This window comes from Camelina sativa, chromosome 12, assembly GCF_030686135.1.
Source record: "Camelina sativa cultivar CO46 ecotype springtype chromosome 12, ASM3068613v1".
Lineage (NCBI taxonomy): Eukaryota > Viridiplantae > Streptophyta > Magnoliopsida > Brassicales > Brassicaceae > Camelina > Camelina sativa.
In genome coordinates, this window is record NC_141891.1 from 11,274,795 (window position 1) to 11,289,213 (window position 14,419).

The window sequence follows — 14,419 nt, forward strand, 5'->3', positions numbered from 1 at the left end:
AATCAATAGTCCAGAACTCGTTTAACATATAATTAATCAACTCCTAATGTTCTATCTTCCTTGGGCCATTAACGGTGGATCTGTTTGATATCCACGGGAGCAATTACATCTCTGTACATTTGTGATATTGATAAGCAAATAGAAAAATTGGGAAACTCTTTTTTTTTGTTTCTTCATATTTTGCGGAAAAATATAAATGTAGAAACATACTGTAATACACAAGTTATCATGCTCACCTAGCCTAGTTCTTGAATAATTATGGTACTAGATAATGGCCCGCGCTGGTAGCGCAGGGAAATTTTTATTTTATTTTGTTATTTGTTAATATTATATTTATGTTGTATCATTTATTTACATGTTATATAATATAGTACTATATGGTGAGTTTTGATTCATATTAACCTACTAATAGGTAGGCCTGAAACTACTACCAATACTCGTATTCCACCCATTTTTCAGTTTGTATCTATCCCGAAAAAAGGTACCCGCAACTTTAGAGTCGAGTGAAAGGTATAATAATTATATTATCCGTGAATAATGATCGAGTATCGGATATTAATTTAATTTTTGAGCGTCCCGTTACCCGTCTCATTACCCGTTTTATTACCCGACTCATAAATACACGTTAATATTTTGTAAAACAATGTTACCAGTGTGACGAAATATCTATGTAAATTTGGATTTGTTTGTTACAAAATAATAGTCGAAAATTTATTAATTCTATACATTTTATAAAATCATATATTTAATTACTTAAGGTCATACTCTGATTTTGACCCGTAGTTGGTACTACTATTTTGGTTTGGTGCAATATCAAATTTGTTAATTATACATTCGGTAAAACTTAAAAACCCAACAAAATATGTATTGACCCGTGATTTGGTATTACAAATTGATGTGATCGTGTTTAGAAATCTTAATATACCAAATTTACAAATTGAAGTTATTGGTATAACAAGTTATATATTAATTTTATAGGTGAAAATTACAATTAGGTTATGTATATTATCAACATTATACTTATATAGTGAATATTGTGTAGAAACAATTAACTTTTAGCCAATTAAATAGTTTGTTATTATTTCCGAAGATTTATGAAACAATAAATAGAGTTTTATTATTTTGTAAACAAATCTAAACTTTTCTTTTGTTAGTTATTAGAATAATTAAAATATTATAGCATTTTCATAATATGTCACATCAGAACTGATTAAATTTTTAACAACACAGCTTAAATAAGTATATAGATATATTTTAAAAATATAAACAATGTTGTATCCTAATTTTAATAATATATTTGTTATTATTAAATGATTTAGATATGTAAATATTTAATCTTAGTCTTATAAATAAATTTAAGTTTTATAATTTTTCTAAATAGTTTGTTATTGTTTTCTAAGATTTCTGAAACAATAAATAGAATCTGTTTAGTTATTTTATTACATAATTTCGAAATAATTTTACTATTATTTTATTAAATAATTTCGATTTTTTTATTAATGATATCTTGTAATCTAATAAATTAATAATTACTATTTTTGGATAATCATTTTCAGGTTACAATAAATTAATATTAAGATTCTGTTATTATATTTTCTATTAAAATACAGTGGCATTTTGTGTAATATTTTACATGAAATAGTGTTATTTGTTTAAAGGGTTGATTAAATAAGTATATAGATTAGAATTAAATTTTTATTACTTAGAAAATATTATTAACAATAAAAGACACTTTTTTTGGATGAAACACAAATCACAGAAGGTATAAAAGACACTTTTTTTTTTGATAGACCGAAGGGAGAACCTAAAACACGGTTTAGTTTCGGTGAAACTTGGGAGCTTCTCAAGCCTCCATCTCAGGTAGTGCCCTGGCATAAGCAAGTTTGGTTTTCTGGCTCTGTACCCAAGCATTCTTTCGTTATGTTGCTCTGTTGTCTCGATAGACTTTCAACCTTGTCTCGACTCAGAATCTGGGAAATAGTAGAAGACGACACATGTTTCCTTTGTGAAATCTATTTCGAAACCAGGGATCATCTCTTCCTACGATACCCTTACTCCTATGACCTTTGGCCTTTGTGTAAAGGTATAGAGAACACAAATCAACCAAACCGCTTGGAAACGCGCCAAGCAAACGCTTTTATTCAATCCTATAAAAACCTCCGTTTGTTACAAGATATGAACCTAAGCCTACTCTCTTGTTTATATAACACAGCACCCTATGTAGATCTAAAAGAGTAAAATAACCACACTCACCTTCTAAGCCTTTTTTCGAATGCTTGAAGGTTTACAACTCTCACAACTTTTAATCCCACGAGTGCTAGCTCTTTTTGTGGCTAGCCCTCGTCTCTTTATATCCTACAAACGATCTCTAACCTAGATCTTTGTGAATTCCTAACTAAAAAGAAATATTCCTTATCCTAAGAAATATCCTACCTTATCTCTCTCGATCAAATATACTCTCAATATCTTCGAGCATATCTTGATCTCTTCTTCCTTCCTTCTCACGTATCTTGTCACGGCATTCCATAATCTTTCTCCACGTCAGCCCATCTGCCACGTCAGCATATCAGCACTCTGAGACACTTCGCAAGCTCCTGTCACCTTCAGAGCTCTGAAGCACTTTCAATCTCCCCCTTTTTGACTGAATCTTACCACACAAGCAACCGCAGCATCAAACCTGAAAATGCATAGACAACACAGCCAAGACAAAGCACAACCGTACTAGCAAAATATTACAGCACTCAACACAAGACGGTTAACCATAACAACTTGTTAAGATAAATTGTATCAGCACACAACACCAACCCAAGTGAACGAAAACCAACAAGTCTTAAGTTTCAACAGGGAACAAAAATAAAAACAAAAATAAACAACCACTCCCCCATAGTCCAAACTCCCCCTCAAGCTTCAGAATCATACTTTTCTCCCCCTGCTTGTTTGGCACCGATTAGTCAAAAATATCAACAGATTATGCAAGAAACAGAGTACAACAGAGAGAGTGCTACTTACCAGCATCCGAAACCCCTTGTAGAATCTGGATAACCAAACGGAGAGCTTTGCGGTCCTCAGACGAGCCACTCAAGGAAACAGGTGCAACAGGGACGGATGTAGTCATCTTCACCTTGGTCTTCTTCGTGTTCTGCGGACGAAGACTCGGAACAGGCCGTTGAGCTTCCAAGAGTGGATAAATGAAGCTGGAAAATGTCAATCGGAAACCAGATTGAGCTTGTAGACCCAACTGTATGATTTGATCATAGATCATTCTCCCAAAATCGAACGGAATGTGATGCATAATCATGTAGATCACCATGGCTCGGTTCATCGAGATATCTCCGGTGTTCACCGTTGGAGACCAGTTGCTGCAGCATATCTTGTGGAGATCTTTGATGACTGGATTCTTGATTGCGGTAGCCACCAGTTGCTTACAGGACTTTACTTTACCACTAGACAGGAATAATGCCAGATCCTCCTCCAAGATAGCAGCTGTCTGCAGTCGTTGTTCACGTACATCAACGGATTGAAGACCGAACAAAGCATTGATTCTACCAGGTGAGAACTCATATACCCAGTCACGAACAAGTATATCAACCGATTCTCCTTCAACCTTAATTGTAGGGAGATTAGCCTAGAACTCATATACCACCTCCGAATCGAAAGATCCGATTTTTGAAATGGTTTGCAACAACCCAACTTGATCAATCAGCTCTCTAGCCTTATCATCAGTTCCCAGGGGATAATTAACTTCAGGAGCAAGAGTTCGAGAAGCAAAGAAGCCATACCGGCGTGCCGCTTCAGCTGATGTGAACCGCTTCTGATCGAAATCCTTTGAAGAACCGCTGCGAGAAGTAGAGACCCCCTTATTCTTAGCAAGAGACGGACGCTTGGGGTCGCGACTATCAGCATCAGCAGTTGCCTGTCTCTTGTGCAGCCGAGACGAGATTCCTGGACTGGACAGAACAGTCTTGGGAACATCACCAGTGAGATCGACAACCGGAAATCGAGAAGGTGCTTTTCTTGGTGGAGAAGACGAAGAGTCACAGGCGCCGTCGTCCTCATCAGTAAACGAAGGTGTGGATGCGGAATTTTTTGGAGCCGGAATTGCTGTGTTTGACTCGTCACGAAGCTCGTATACCACCATTGCCAACGTGTTTAGATCAATCGGAATATGAGGAGTCGGTGGTGGTAACGATGAAGGTGGCGTGTGAAGCTCCTCATCTAAGCTAGAATCGTAATGGAAGCCGCTGAAGATTGATTCCATGGTGATTAGGGATTTGAGCACACAGACAGACGATAAGAGTGAATAGAGACTTGTTCGGTATAGGGTTGAGATTGCACGAATGACTGGGTACACGCCAAAACCCTAGCAGCTCCTCTTTATACACACCCGTGAGTCTCAATGGGCTGTACATTCTCGGCCCAAAACATTAAAAACACCCTGAAAACACTTAATTAAACATCAGTGTACACTGCATCTATTTCCTTATTTGACTACATTCACACGTTAATTCATTCAATCACAATTAATGACAGTGCATTAGTAAATCTCATTCTTCCTCTTTTACGACCCAATTTAGCAGATTCATGAATCAAACACACATATACACACAACCACTAATGATAAATTCTGAGGGACCCAGATCGAGAATTAAACACACATGAACATTAATTATATATATATATATATCAAACCGTGCAAAAATCAGAACACTAACCAGACATTTGTCGTATCAGCCACTTGTTCAGAACTTTCACTAGGAACTATCACAACCTCTTGAATTGTCGAAGATCAGAGGACTGTTGCTTGTGGGTAGTCTTTCACACTGGCATGCCTTTCGCCTTCAGTCCATCCCAACATGTTAAGGCAGCTGGAGTTCATCTCTTTGAAGAGCATACACATTTTTTTTTTAAATATATATATATATATTTTTCTCCAAACAGCCTTGTGATGACTGCTTCAGCATCTTGAGTTTCAATGACATCATATGATTGTGTCAGTCACTGATTCTGAACTCATCATTGAACCTTAGGATGCCTGTGTATGTCTCTTCACAGCTCATTGACCTCCTTAAATCATGACAACGTTTAACAGGATGGACAGGCTGGCATGACAAGCAGCTATTTCCCACATCTTTCCAGAATGTTGATCTTTTATATATTCCAGGATTTCTATGATCTGTCCTAGCTTCAGTTCCTGCCTTAGACCAACACAACTCAGAGAAAAAGTTAGAGTTCATAAACACCAATAGACTTCTTCAGAGTTGAGAATCTATTGAAGTCCAGAGGCTTAGTAAACAAATCAGCCAGCTGAAAATCGATGCTCACATGGTCTATCTCAATCAGTTTCGCCTCAAATAGTTCATGAACAAGGTGGTCTCTAATATCTATGTATTTGATCCTAGAATGCTGAACAGGATTCTTTGAGAAGTTTATTGCACTCAAATCATCACAATGAATCAACAGAGTATAAGAAACCATACCATAGTCAGAGGACATTTGACGCATCCCTAGAAGCTGTGTACAACAGCTGCCTAAGGCAATGTATTCAGCCTCAGCGATTGATAGTGATACACTTTTCTGCTTCTTGCGGAGCCAAGATATCAGATTGTTGCCCATAAAGAAGCATCCTCCACTCGTACTTCTACGATCATCCACAGACCTCGCCCAATCAGCATTGCAATATCCGCTCAGACTGGTATTGGTATCCTTAGTGAAGACTAAACCATAGTTCACTGTCCCTTTGATGTATCTGATGATTTTCTTGACTGCCAATAAGTGGGACATCTTAGGTTTATCCTGGTACCGTGCACATATCCCTACTGAGAAACATATGGCAGGTCGACTTGCTGTTAAATAGAGCAAGCTTCCAATCATCCTTCTGTATAGTCACTCATCGACATCCACTCCTCCCTCGTCTTTTGAGAGCTCGTCATTTACCCCCATAGGAACTCTTGCTTCTTTACTCTTATCCAAACCGAACCGCTGTATCAAGTCTTTGGCATTGGTGCTTTGAAACACAAAGATCCCATCAGCAGATTATGCTAGTGATACGCTGGATAGACGATCTACCATAGGGTATTGTACGTTCATCGGAGGCAATCTAGTCACATGGAAGTCCGAGAAACAAAAGGTGGTGTCATGTTCTAGTGCTAAAGTCGAATATAGAGTCATGAGGAAGCTAACTAATGAGCTGACATTGTAACGCCCCCGAACCGTGCTATGGCCGGACGGCCACAGACCAGTCCGATGCGCTACTTGGAAACATCCACCAACAGTCCAGCCGAGGTTCGAGAACACATCAGGACCCTTAGCCAGTCCGCCGACAGAGCTTCCTTTTCTGCATGGGACATCTGTTAGGCTTTGCAACCCTTGAGATATCCCAGTCGTTGAGCCGACTCGGACAAAGTCTTTCATCAGCTATGCCCCGTACGAATGGAAATCCAAATGTATTAAATAATTAAAAAGGTTTATTTCAAAACGGAACCAAATGGCCCAAGAGTTCAAGGCTTAGAGCCAAAAGTCGCTAACAAAATAACATACTTTGTTTTACAAATAGACACAAAAACTACTCCGGGTTTCCTAGCGTTTACCACGTCCTCTACTTCTCTCTAGGGTTACCTGCATGACAAATTTTATCATAAGTTATCTAATATTACTTAGTGAGTTACATGGCTCCTGCAGAAAATAACTACCCAATCCCCAAAATCCCCAAAACAACAAGCAAGCAAGCAAGCAATGAAACAATCAATCAAGCAAGCAACAATCACACAATCAATCAGAGATAGCAATGCGGAAGTTTGTGGGCTAAGCAATAAAATCAGGTAAGCAATCAATCAACTACAACTACGTGCAATAAAATTGAACAAAAGCTAAAGAGTTTTTAACAAGTTTTTATCTTATGGGCCCGGTATGCTTCATCTCCTCGTCAACTCTGTAATCCCCCGTTTGCAACCACAAAGGCATGCACACGGATATCACCTTAGGGTAGCGAGCCCAGTAACCTCCAAGCTCTTCGTCCCAGACCCTACAACTCACGAACGTGGGTTACACGTCGCAGCTGCATGCTGTACAGATCTAGTCTGAGGACAGCCATACCTACATCTTACTACGCTAGCCGGAATTTCTCGCGGACTAAAACGCATTAAGACTTCATCAATTTGATACTTGAGGTTTTATGGTTTTTAAGCTCATAATTTTTTTCAAGTATCCTCCTTAGAAAGTTACCACCTCTGCCACTAGAACATTTCGAACTAGCAGCCAGTGAAACTTCTTCACCAAGTTACCATCTCTACCACTAGATCATTTCGATTCTAGCGTGAGAGTAACCTCACACCACATGCATATTAACAAGAAAGATCACAAAGATAAATCAAGTAAAGAATGCAACTAAAACTCCAAGCAAAACCGTTTACTTGATGGAGGTCACTGGGATCCATCTAGTTTGGTAAAATGCGCCTGAACTCACAGATAACCGGCGATCGGATCGGGGACGTTCTTCACTTAGCGGCACCTTGGATCTCCCTTGGTTGCAATCGATTTCCTATCTCGATGCAAAGTCTTGATGGTCGATAGTCTTGGCTTGCTTCTCTTCTCTTCTTCTCCCTTCTTCTCCTTCTTCTCCTTCTTCTCCTTTTTCTCCTTCTTCTCCTTCTCTCGCTCTTTCTCTCTTTCCTCTTCTTTTTCTTTCTCTTTGATGGTGTGAGAAATAAGAAGGCTTGGGCGAGTTTATATAGAAGGTTGTGGGCGGTGGCACTCGCCAATGCATGTTGAGCGAGTGTTCACTTAGATGCCACAAGATTGTGCTTGGTGGAAATGCACAAGACTTGTCTCAAAAGTGTCCTCTTCCTTCTCTTGAAAACACTTGGTGAAGATTGCAATACTTGGCCGATTTATACACTACTTCTCCTCTTGACAAATACTTGGTATAGACTTGCAATACTTGGCCGATTTGTACACCACTTCTCATCTTGAAAATATTTGGTGTAGAATTGCAATACTTGGCCGAGTTATACACCACTTCTTCTCTTGAAAAATATTTGGTGTAGATTTGCAATACTTGGCCACTTAAATCACCATTCCTCCTTTTGTCTTCTTGGCAAAATAATGACCACTTCTTCAATTTGTCTCCATGGTCAATTATTAACCACTTCTTCTTCCTTGCAATTTGATTGGCCAATTAAGAGACAAAATCTCCTTAATTTGCGGAATCCTGTCGGCTCGGTCGGTGGTACCACGATTCGTTGACGGTTCGTGTCACGGCTCATCTCGGCACTTTCGGTACTCTGCAATACGTTTGGGTGCTCTTCGGTGCGTCTCGGCACGTCTCGGTGCATCTCGGACGACTCGGCACATCAGCCATCTTTCAATCCGTCCAATTTTTCTCGGACATTCCTTCAGAAATTCTTCTGCTCTCCTTGCTGGCTTCCTTTCCTTGTCCTTTGGCCTTGAGATTTCAATTTGAAATTTATCCCTTGGTGAGGGTCATTACAGACATGGCTTAAGGGTCTCCTCAAAGACCTTGGCATTGAGTCAAAGAAGCCAATTATCATGTATTGTAACAACGAAGCTGCCATTCATATCGCCACCAACCCGGTTTTCCACGAGAGAACTAAGCACATTGAAGTAGAATGCCACAAGGTTCGAGAGAAGATTGAAGAAGGTGTAACACTACCATGCTACACTCCAAGTAAGGATCAACTGGCAGACATATTCACTAAGGCTGCATGTCCGAAGGTTTGCAAACATATTCATGGCAAACTTGGGCTTGTAGACCTTACTCGCCCATGATCGACTCCTCTAACACATGGACATCACACTCTTTTTCCCTTAACATAGTTTTGTCCCATGAGGTTTTCTATGTTAAGGTTTTTAATGAGGTGGTGCATCATGTGTTCCAAGCTTAGTCATTTCATTAGACTAAGCTTGAGGGGGAGTATTGATCATGAATCACCAAGAGGCCGAGTCGTGTCCGTACGGTCGTCCGTACAAGGTTCAATAAGGCCAAGTCCTTTGCTAAAAGCACACGATGCGTGTTCCTTGGCTACTCAATCACACAAAAATGATACAAGTGCTTTGATCCTACCAGTAATCGCATATTTGTGTCTCGGGATGTCAAGTTTATTGAAGAACAATGATACTTTGAGAAGAGAAATTGGGATGATCTAAAGGACCTTGCAAATCCTACTGATCAATCCACAAGCCTCAGGTTCTTACTCGATCATCTTGGCATCTCACCACATCAACAGCAAATCGTGTCCCAGGATACTACACCTGAGTCAACTGGTGACGCAATAACTCCATCCCTACCAACAGCTCCGACTGAGGTTATGGTTCCGGCGTCGGAGGGGGAGACCGATGTGATACAGGAAGAAAACATAGCTCAAGTTCAACCTGAAGAAACTGAACAAACTGAAACTCAAAACAGAGTCCAAAACAGAGCTCAAACTGAAGAAATAACTCTGGAACTCTTGGAGCCGACGTCATCACATCATGATCTGACAACACCACCAATAAGGAGAAGTACCCGGATCAAGTATCTGTCAACCTGGAAAGACAAGCGATTATACTACAACAATCAAGCCGTGTGCTCTCTGGCCTTACTACCAGCTGATCATCAAGTGTTTCTTGGTAAGATAGATGAACTTGATATACCAAAGACATATGAAGAAGCCAAGGAGAGCAAAGTATGGTTGAATGCTGTTGATGATGAAGTAGGAGCCATGAAATGTAATCATACATGGGACGAGTCTGATCTTCCACCTGGAAAGAAAGCAGTAAGCTCAAAATGGGTATTCACAATCAAATACTTGAGCAATGGAGATATTGAACGCTATAAAGCTCGACTTGTGGCGCGTGGCTTTACACAAACCTATGGAGAAGACTACAAGGAAACGTTTGCGCCTGTAGCAAAACTTCACACAGTAAGGGTAGTCCTCTCACTTACTACTAATCTTTCTTGGGAATTGTGGCAAATGGATGTCAAAAACGTCTTCTTTCAAGGGGAATTAAAAGAAGAAGTGTATATGACTCCACCACCTGGACTTGAAGATACGGTCACTCCTGGGAAGGTGTTGCGTCTAAGAAAAGCTATATATGGGTTAAAGCAATCTCCAAGAGCTTGGTATCATAAGCTGAGCACTACCCTCATAAGTCATGGCTTTAAGAGGTCTCACTTGGACACCACTTTGTTCACACTTAAAAGCACCAAAGGTATAGTGGTTGTCCTTATATATGTTGATGATTTAATCATCTCAGGGGACAACCAAGAAGGTATTAAAGAGGTTAAAGCTCATCTAAATTCGATTTTTGATATAAAAGACCTTGGAGAACTCAAGTACTTTCTTGAGATTGAAGTTTGCCGATCTCAGGAGGGTTTATTTCTGTCTCAACGGAACTACACTGTTGATTTACTGTGTGAAACAGGGAAGCTAGGAGCAAAATCAGTGGATACACCACTTCCATATGGTTACCAAGTTGAACGATAGAGGGAGAGAAAGGATCCACCATACGAAAATCCTTCTCGCTATCGTCGACTTGTAGGTAAACTAATATATTTGACTCTTACTAGACCTGATATTTGTTATGCTGTGAATCAGGTAAGTCGATATATGAAAGCTCCTACAACATATCACTGGAGCATATTGGAAAGGATTCTTCACTATCTTAAAGGAAGCCCCGGAAAAGGCATTTGGATGGGAAAGAACTCTAACACCGACCTTGTGGGATATTGCGATGCTGATTGGGGTGGTGATAAGACAGATAAGAGGTCTATAACGGGATACTGCACATTCATAGGAGGAAATTTAGTTACATGGAAGTCAAAGAAGAAAAAGGTTGTGTCTATGTCAAGTGCTGAATCAGAATATCGAGCAATGAGGAAGCTCACAACTGAGCTTACATGGCTCAAGGCGTTACTTGAAGATCTAGGCGTCAAAACAACTTCACATATTCCTATGCACTGTGACAATCAAGCAGCTATCCACATTGCAACCAACTCAGTGTTTCATGAAAGAACCAAACACATCGAATTGGACTGTCATAAAGTTCGAGAGAAGATTGAAGAAGGTGTCACTCTTCCATATTTCACACCAAGTAAAGATCAACTTGCAGACATCTTTACCAAGGCCGCAAGTAGTCAGGTTTGTCCTCATATCCAAAACAAACTTGGACTTGTGTACTTGACACACCCTTGATCTCAAAGTTCTCTAAGCCGTGGTCATTACACTCTTTTTCCCTCAATATAGTTTTGTTCCAAGAGGTTTTCTATATTGAAGTTTTTAACGAGGTAATGTATCACAGCACTCCAAGTTTAGCCATATCTCTCGGCTAAACTTGAGGGGGAGTATTGATCAAGGGAGATAGGACATGAGATCAAGTCTGTCCATACAGGCATCCGTACGAGTGTCTGATCAATAATGACAAGTGGGCTGTAGTCCAAGTTGCAGTATGAGGAACATAAGCCTTAAGGGAATCGAGATTGATAAGAGGAAGAATCTAGAAGAGGTAGAAGTCACATGTGACTCTTGGTGGACGAGCCCAGCGAAGTCAAACCAAGATCACCGGTCGTTTTCATCCTAGGAGCACCCATGTGAAGACCTCCTTATGTCACTATCTCCATTAATTCTTTACTAACGGCTATATGCCTATTGTCTTTCTATATCAACCCTTGTAACATATATTTGAGTTATTCTAATTAAGTCTTTTGGTTTATCCTATCTTCTCTATCAAGTAATTCTCTTCTATTCCGCAATTCTAACATGTAGCGCGGACAGTCTTCTAGTATATACTCCTTCTGTCCCTAAAAGATTGATGTTTAGAAGTCTTTACACATTTTAAGAGAACAATGATTACTGATTTGAAATAAATTATTTTCTCTCACTAAAAAATATTATTTAATTGTGGACCAATAACAGTTTAAAAATTTAATTGTTTTGAATGATTATTTTTGAAATTTACAAAATATTAACTTTAGTTAATTTAAAATTATAGAAAATCAATCTTTGTGGGACAAAAAATATCCCAAAAAATCAAATTTATCAGGGATAGAGACTCTATTAGAGAGAGTATAATTTAACTCCAAAAAAATTCAATTAGCATTCCCAGAGTTATTAACTTGCACCGACGGTTCTTTGTCGAGCATTTAACATTATATTTGACTAGGTAAGACCCGCGCTACACTGCGGGATATGTTTATAAATTAACTTCTCTTTTAAGATAAATAATATTGAGATTTTAAAAGGATTATAGAATTTAGTAGTTTGTTTTTGCTAAAATTTTATTGTATACTTTTTGCAATATTTATATATAATGTTACCATTTAGTGACATGTGAAAGATAAATCTTCCTTTTAGCAAAAACAACAACATGAATCTTTTGTTTTCTATCTTCTTCTATTACAAAATTTATTTTACTTTAAGAAAAAAGTAAAAAACTGGAAAATTTCTTGGATCATGCGGTCGACGTAGTTACATCATGAATTACTTATATTTACTAATAAATATATATTTATCATTATAAATATTTAAATAATTTCTTAGCTTAATTTTCCCTTATAAAAAAGTAGATATGTTTATGTTTTGGTATGAGTTATTTGTTTTGTATAGAGATTTCTGAAAAAAAATGGATTTTCTTTTAGAAGCGTAGAATCGAGTTTTTAATAAAAATTAGGAAGCAGGTGCGTGTTGGAACCATTAATATATAATTATATATGTATATATATATTATAAATTCTTTTAAATATCTCAAATTTAAGTATTCATTATTAATATGTTAAATTATTCAAATAAATGTATAGAGCATATACCAATATCTAAACTATGCTGAAATTTTAAATTATTTTTGAGATAGAATTCTAAAATAAACAATTAAATCATATTGGTACCCAAAATCTGAACAAAAATCTTGGTTATAAAATGAATTCTATTTTATTATACATGACAAATAATCACATTAGCAACATAAAAGATAAGATAATATATAGAGAGAGAAAAAGAAAAAAGCTGTTCACGAAAATTTCTGTCATTGGCTATCTCTTTTATTTTCTTAAATATTAAAATTATAAAATTGAAAAGCAAAAAGCCACGTGTGAATTGAAAAACCTAATTGCTTATTCTTCTTCGTTTTTTATTGCAGCCCGTCGCACCTGCTTGATAAACTGTTTTTTTTTTTTAAATTCAAACTCTAGTTCTCATAATAATTTACGAATCTACTCAGAATTAAACTATGGAACAGGTTTTAGTCATTGACAAATGCTTTCTTAAATCTTTGGACGATTCCGATTCACAACTTGTGCGCTTCCAAATGAGAACCGTTGCTTCCTCTGCGATTCTAAACTCTGTTTTTTAGGAAGCGCGATTCCACCGTGATTCTGTGCGGTTCAAGACGTTTCTGATTACGCTTCCGGTTTTGAAGCGAGAATTGATGCTTGAGTGATGATTCAATCACTGAGGGTTTATGAAGTAAAAGACAATGTGATGTGGCACATAGTTTTTTAACTGGTTTAAAAATCTTAGCTGTATTAATTCAAATGTTTTCATTGGTTGTTGATTTTAACTGATGTGTCAAGCTATGGTTCAATTCAAAAGCTGATGTGTCAGTCTCTGGAGAGAAACACCTTCTACTTTTATTGTATTGATTTGCATACGGTTTCAGATTTCGAACGGTAAATGGTACTTGTTCTGTGTTTTTTTTTCTTTTTTCTTTCAGCCATCCTATATATTTAGGCAGTTAAAACCACTAACTCGAACTTATGTTTGTAATTTTTCATTGAACATTTTTTTGTCACTAAGCATTAAGAATGAAACAGATTTTAAAAACTTCACTTAGAGATGGAATATGTATTTAAGATTTTGCTATCTCTTTGTTTTGATTTGTCCCTAAATTTATGGTATTCGAGATCATAGGTTCCAACCAAAATGGTATTAAAATCACTGCTCTTTTCTTTTTCGGTTAAATAATTAAATGGTACTAGGTTAGACACGCGCTACGCCGCGGGATTGGATTTTTATTTTATTTTTGTTATATTTTTTTGTATTTTGTTTTTTCCCTATTTCATAATTTAATATATGTTATTTAAAATTAAGTTTCATAAATTTATGTTGTTTGAAATCAAATTTCATAAATTTTTGATAATTTCAATGGTGACTTTGTTTTTTTGTTATTATTAAATACTAGAATTTTTTATTTCATAAAGTTAGTTGTTGAATATATTTTAATTTTATTACCCTAAAAATAAGTTTAGGAATTTCAAACCTTTAGTTTTTGATTTGTTTCTCACTTACAAACCCTCAAAAATAGTAAGATAGATTACTCTTTGATGTCTACATTGTAAATTTTCTTGATAGATCTTAGTACGTTAAGTTTAGACACTTCAACATTTTTCTCCTTAATCTCACATAATTTATCTCTTAAAACATAATACATA

At 37.3% G+C, this 14,419-nt stretch overlaps 1 pseudogene; it reads right to left on the bottom strand.

Moving 5' to 3' along the window:
* Nucleotides 1–5,223: 5,223 nt before the first annotated feature.
* LOC147930401 (secreted RxLR effector protein 161 pseudogene) lies at nucleotides 5,224–5,871 on the bottom strand (annotated as a pseudogene).
* Nucleotides 5,872–14,419: the final 8,548 nt, after the last annotated feature.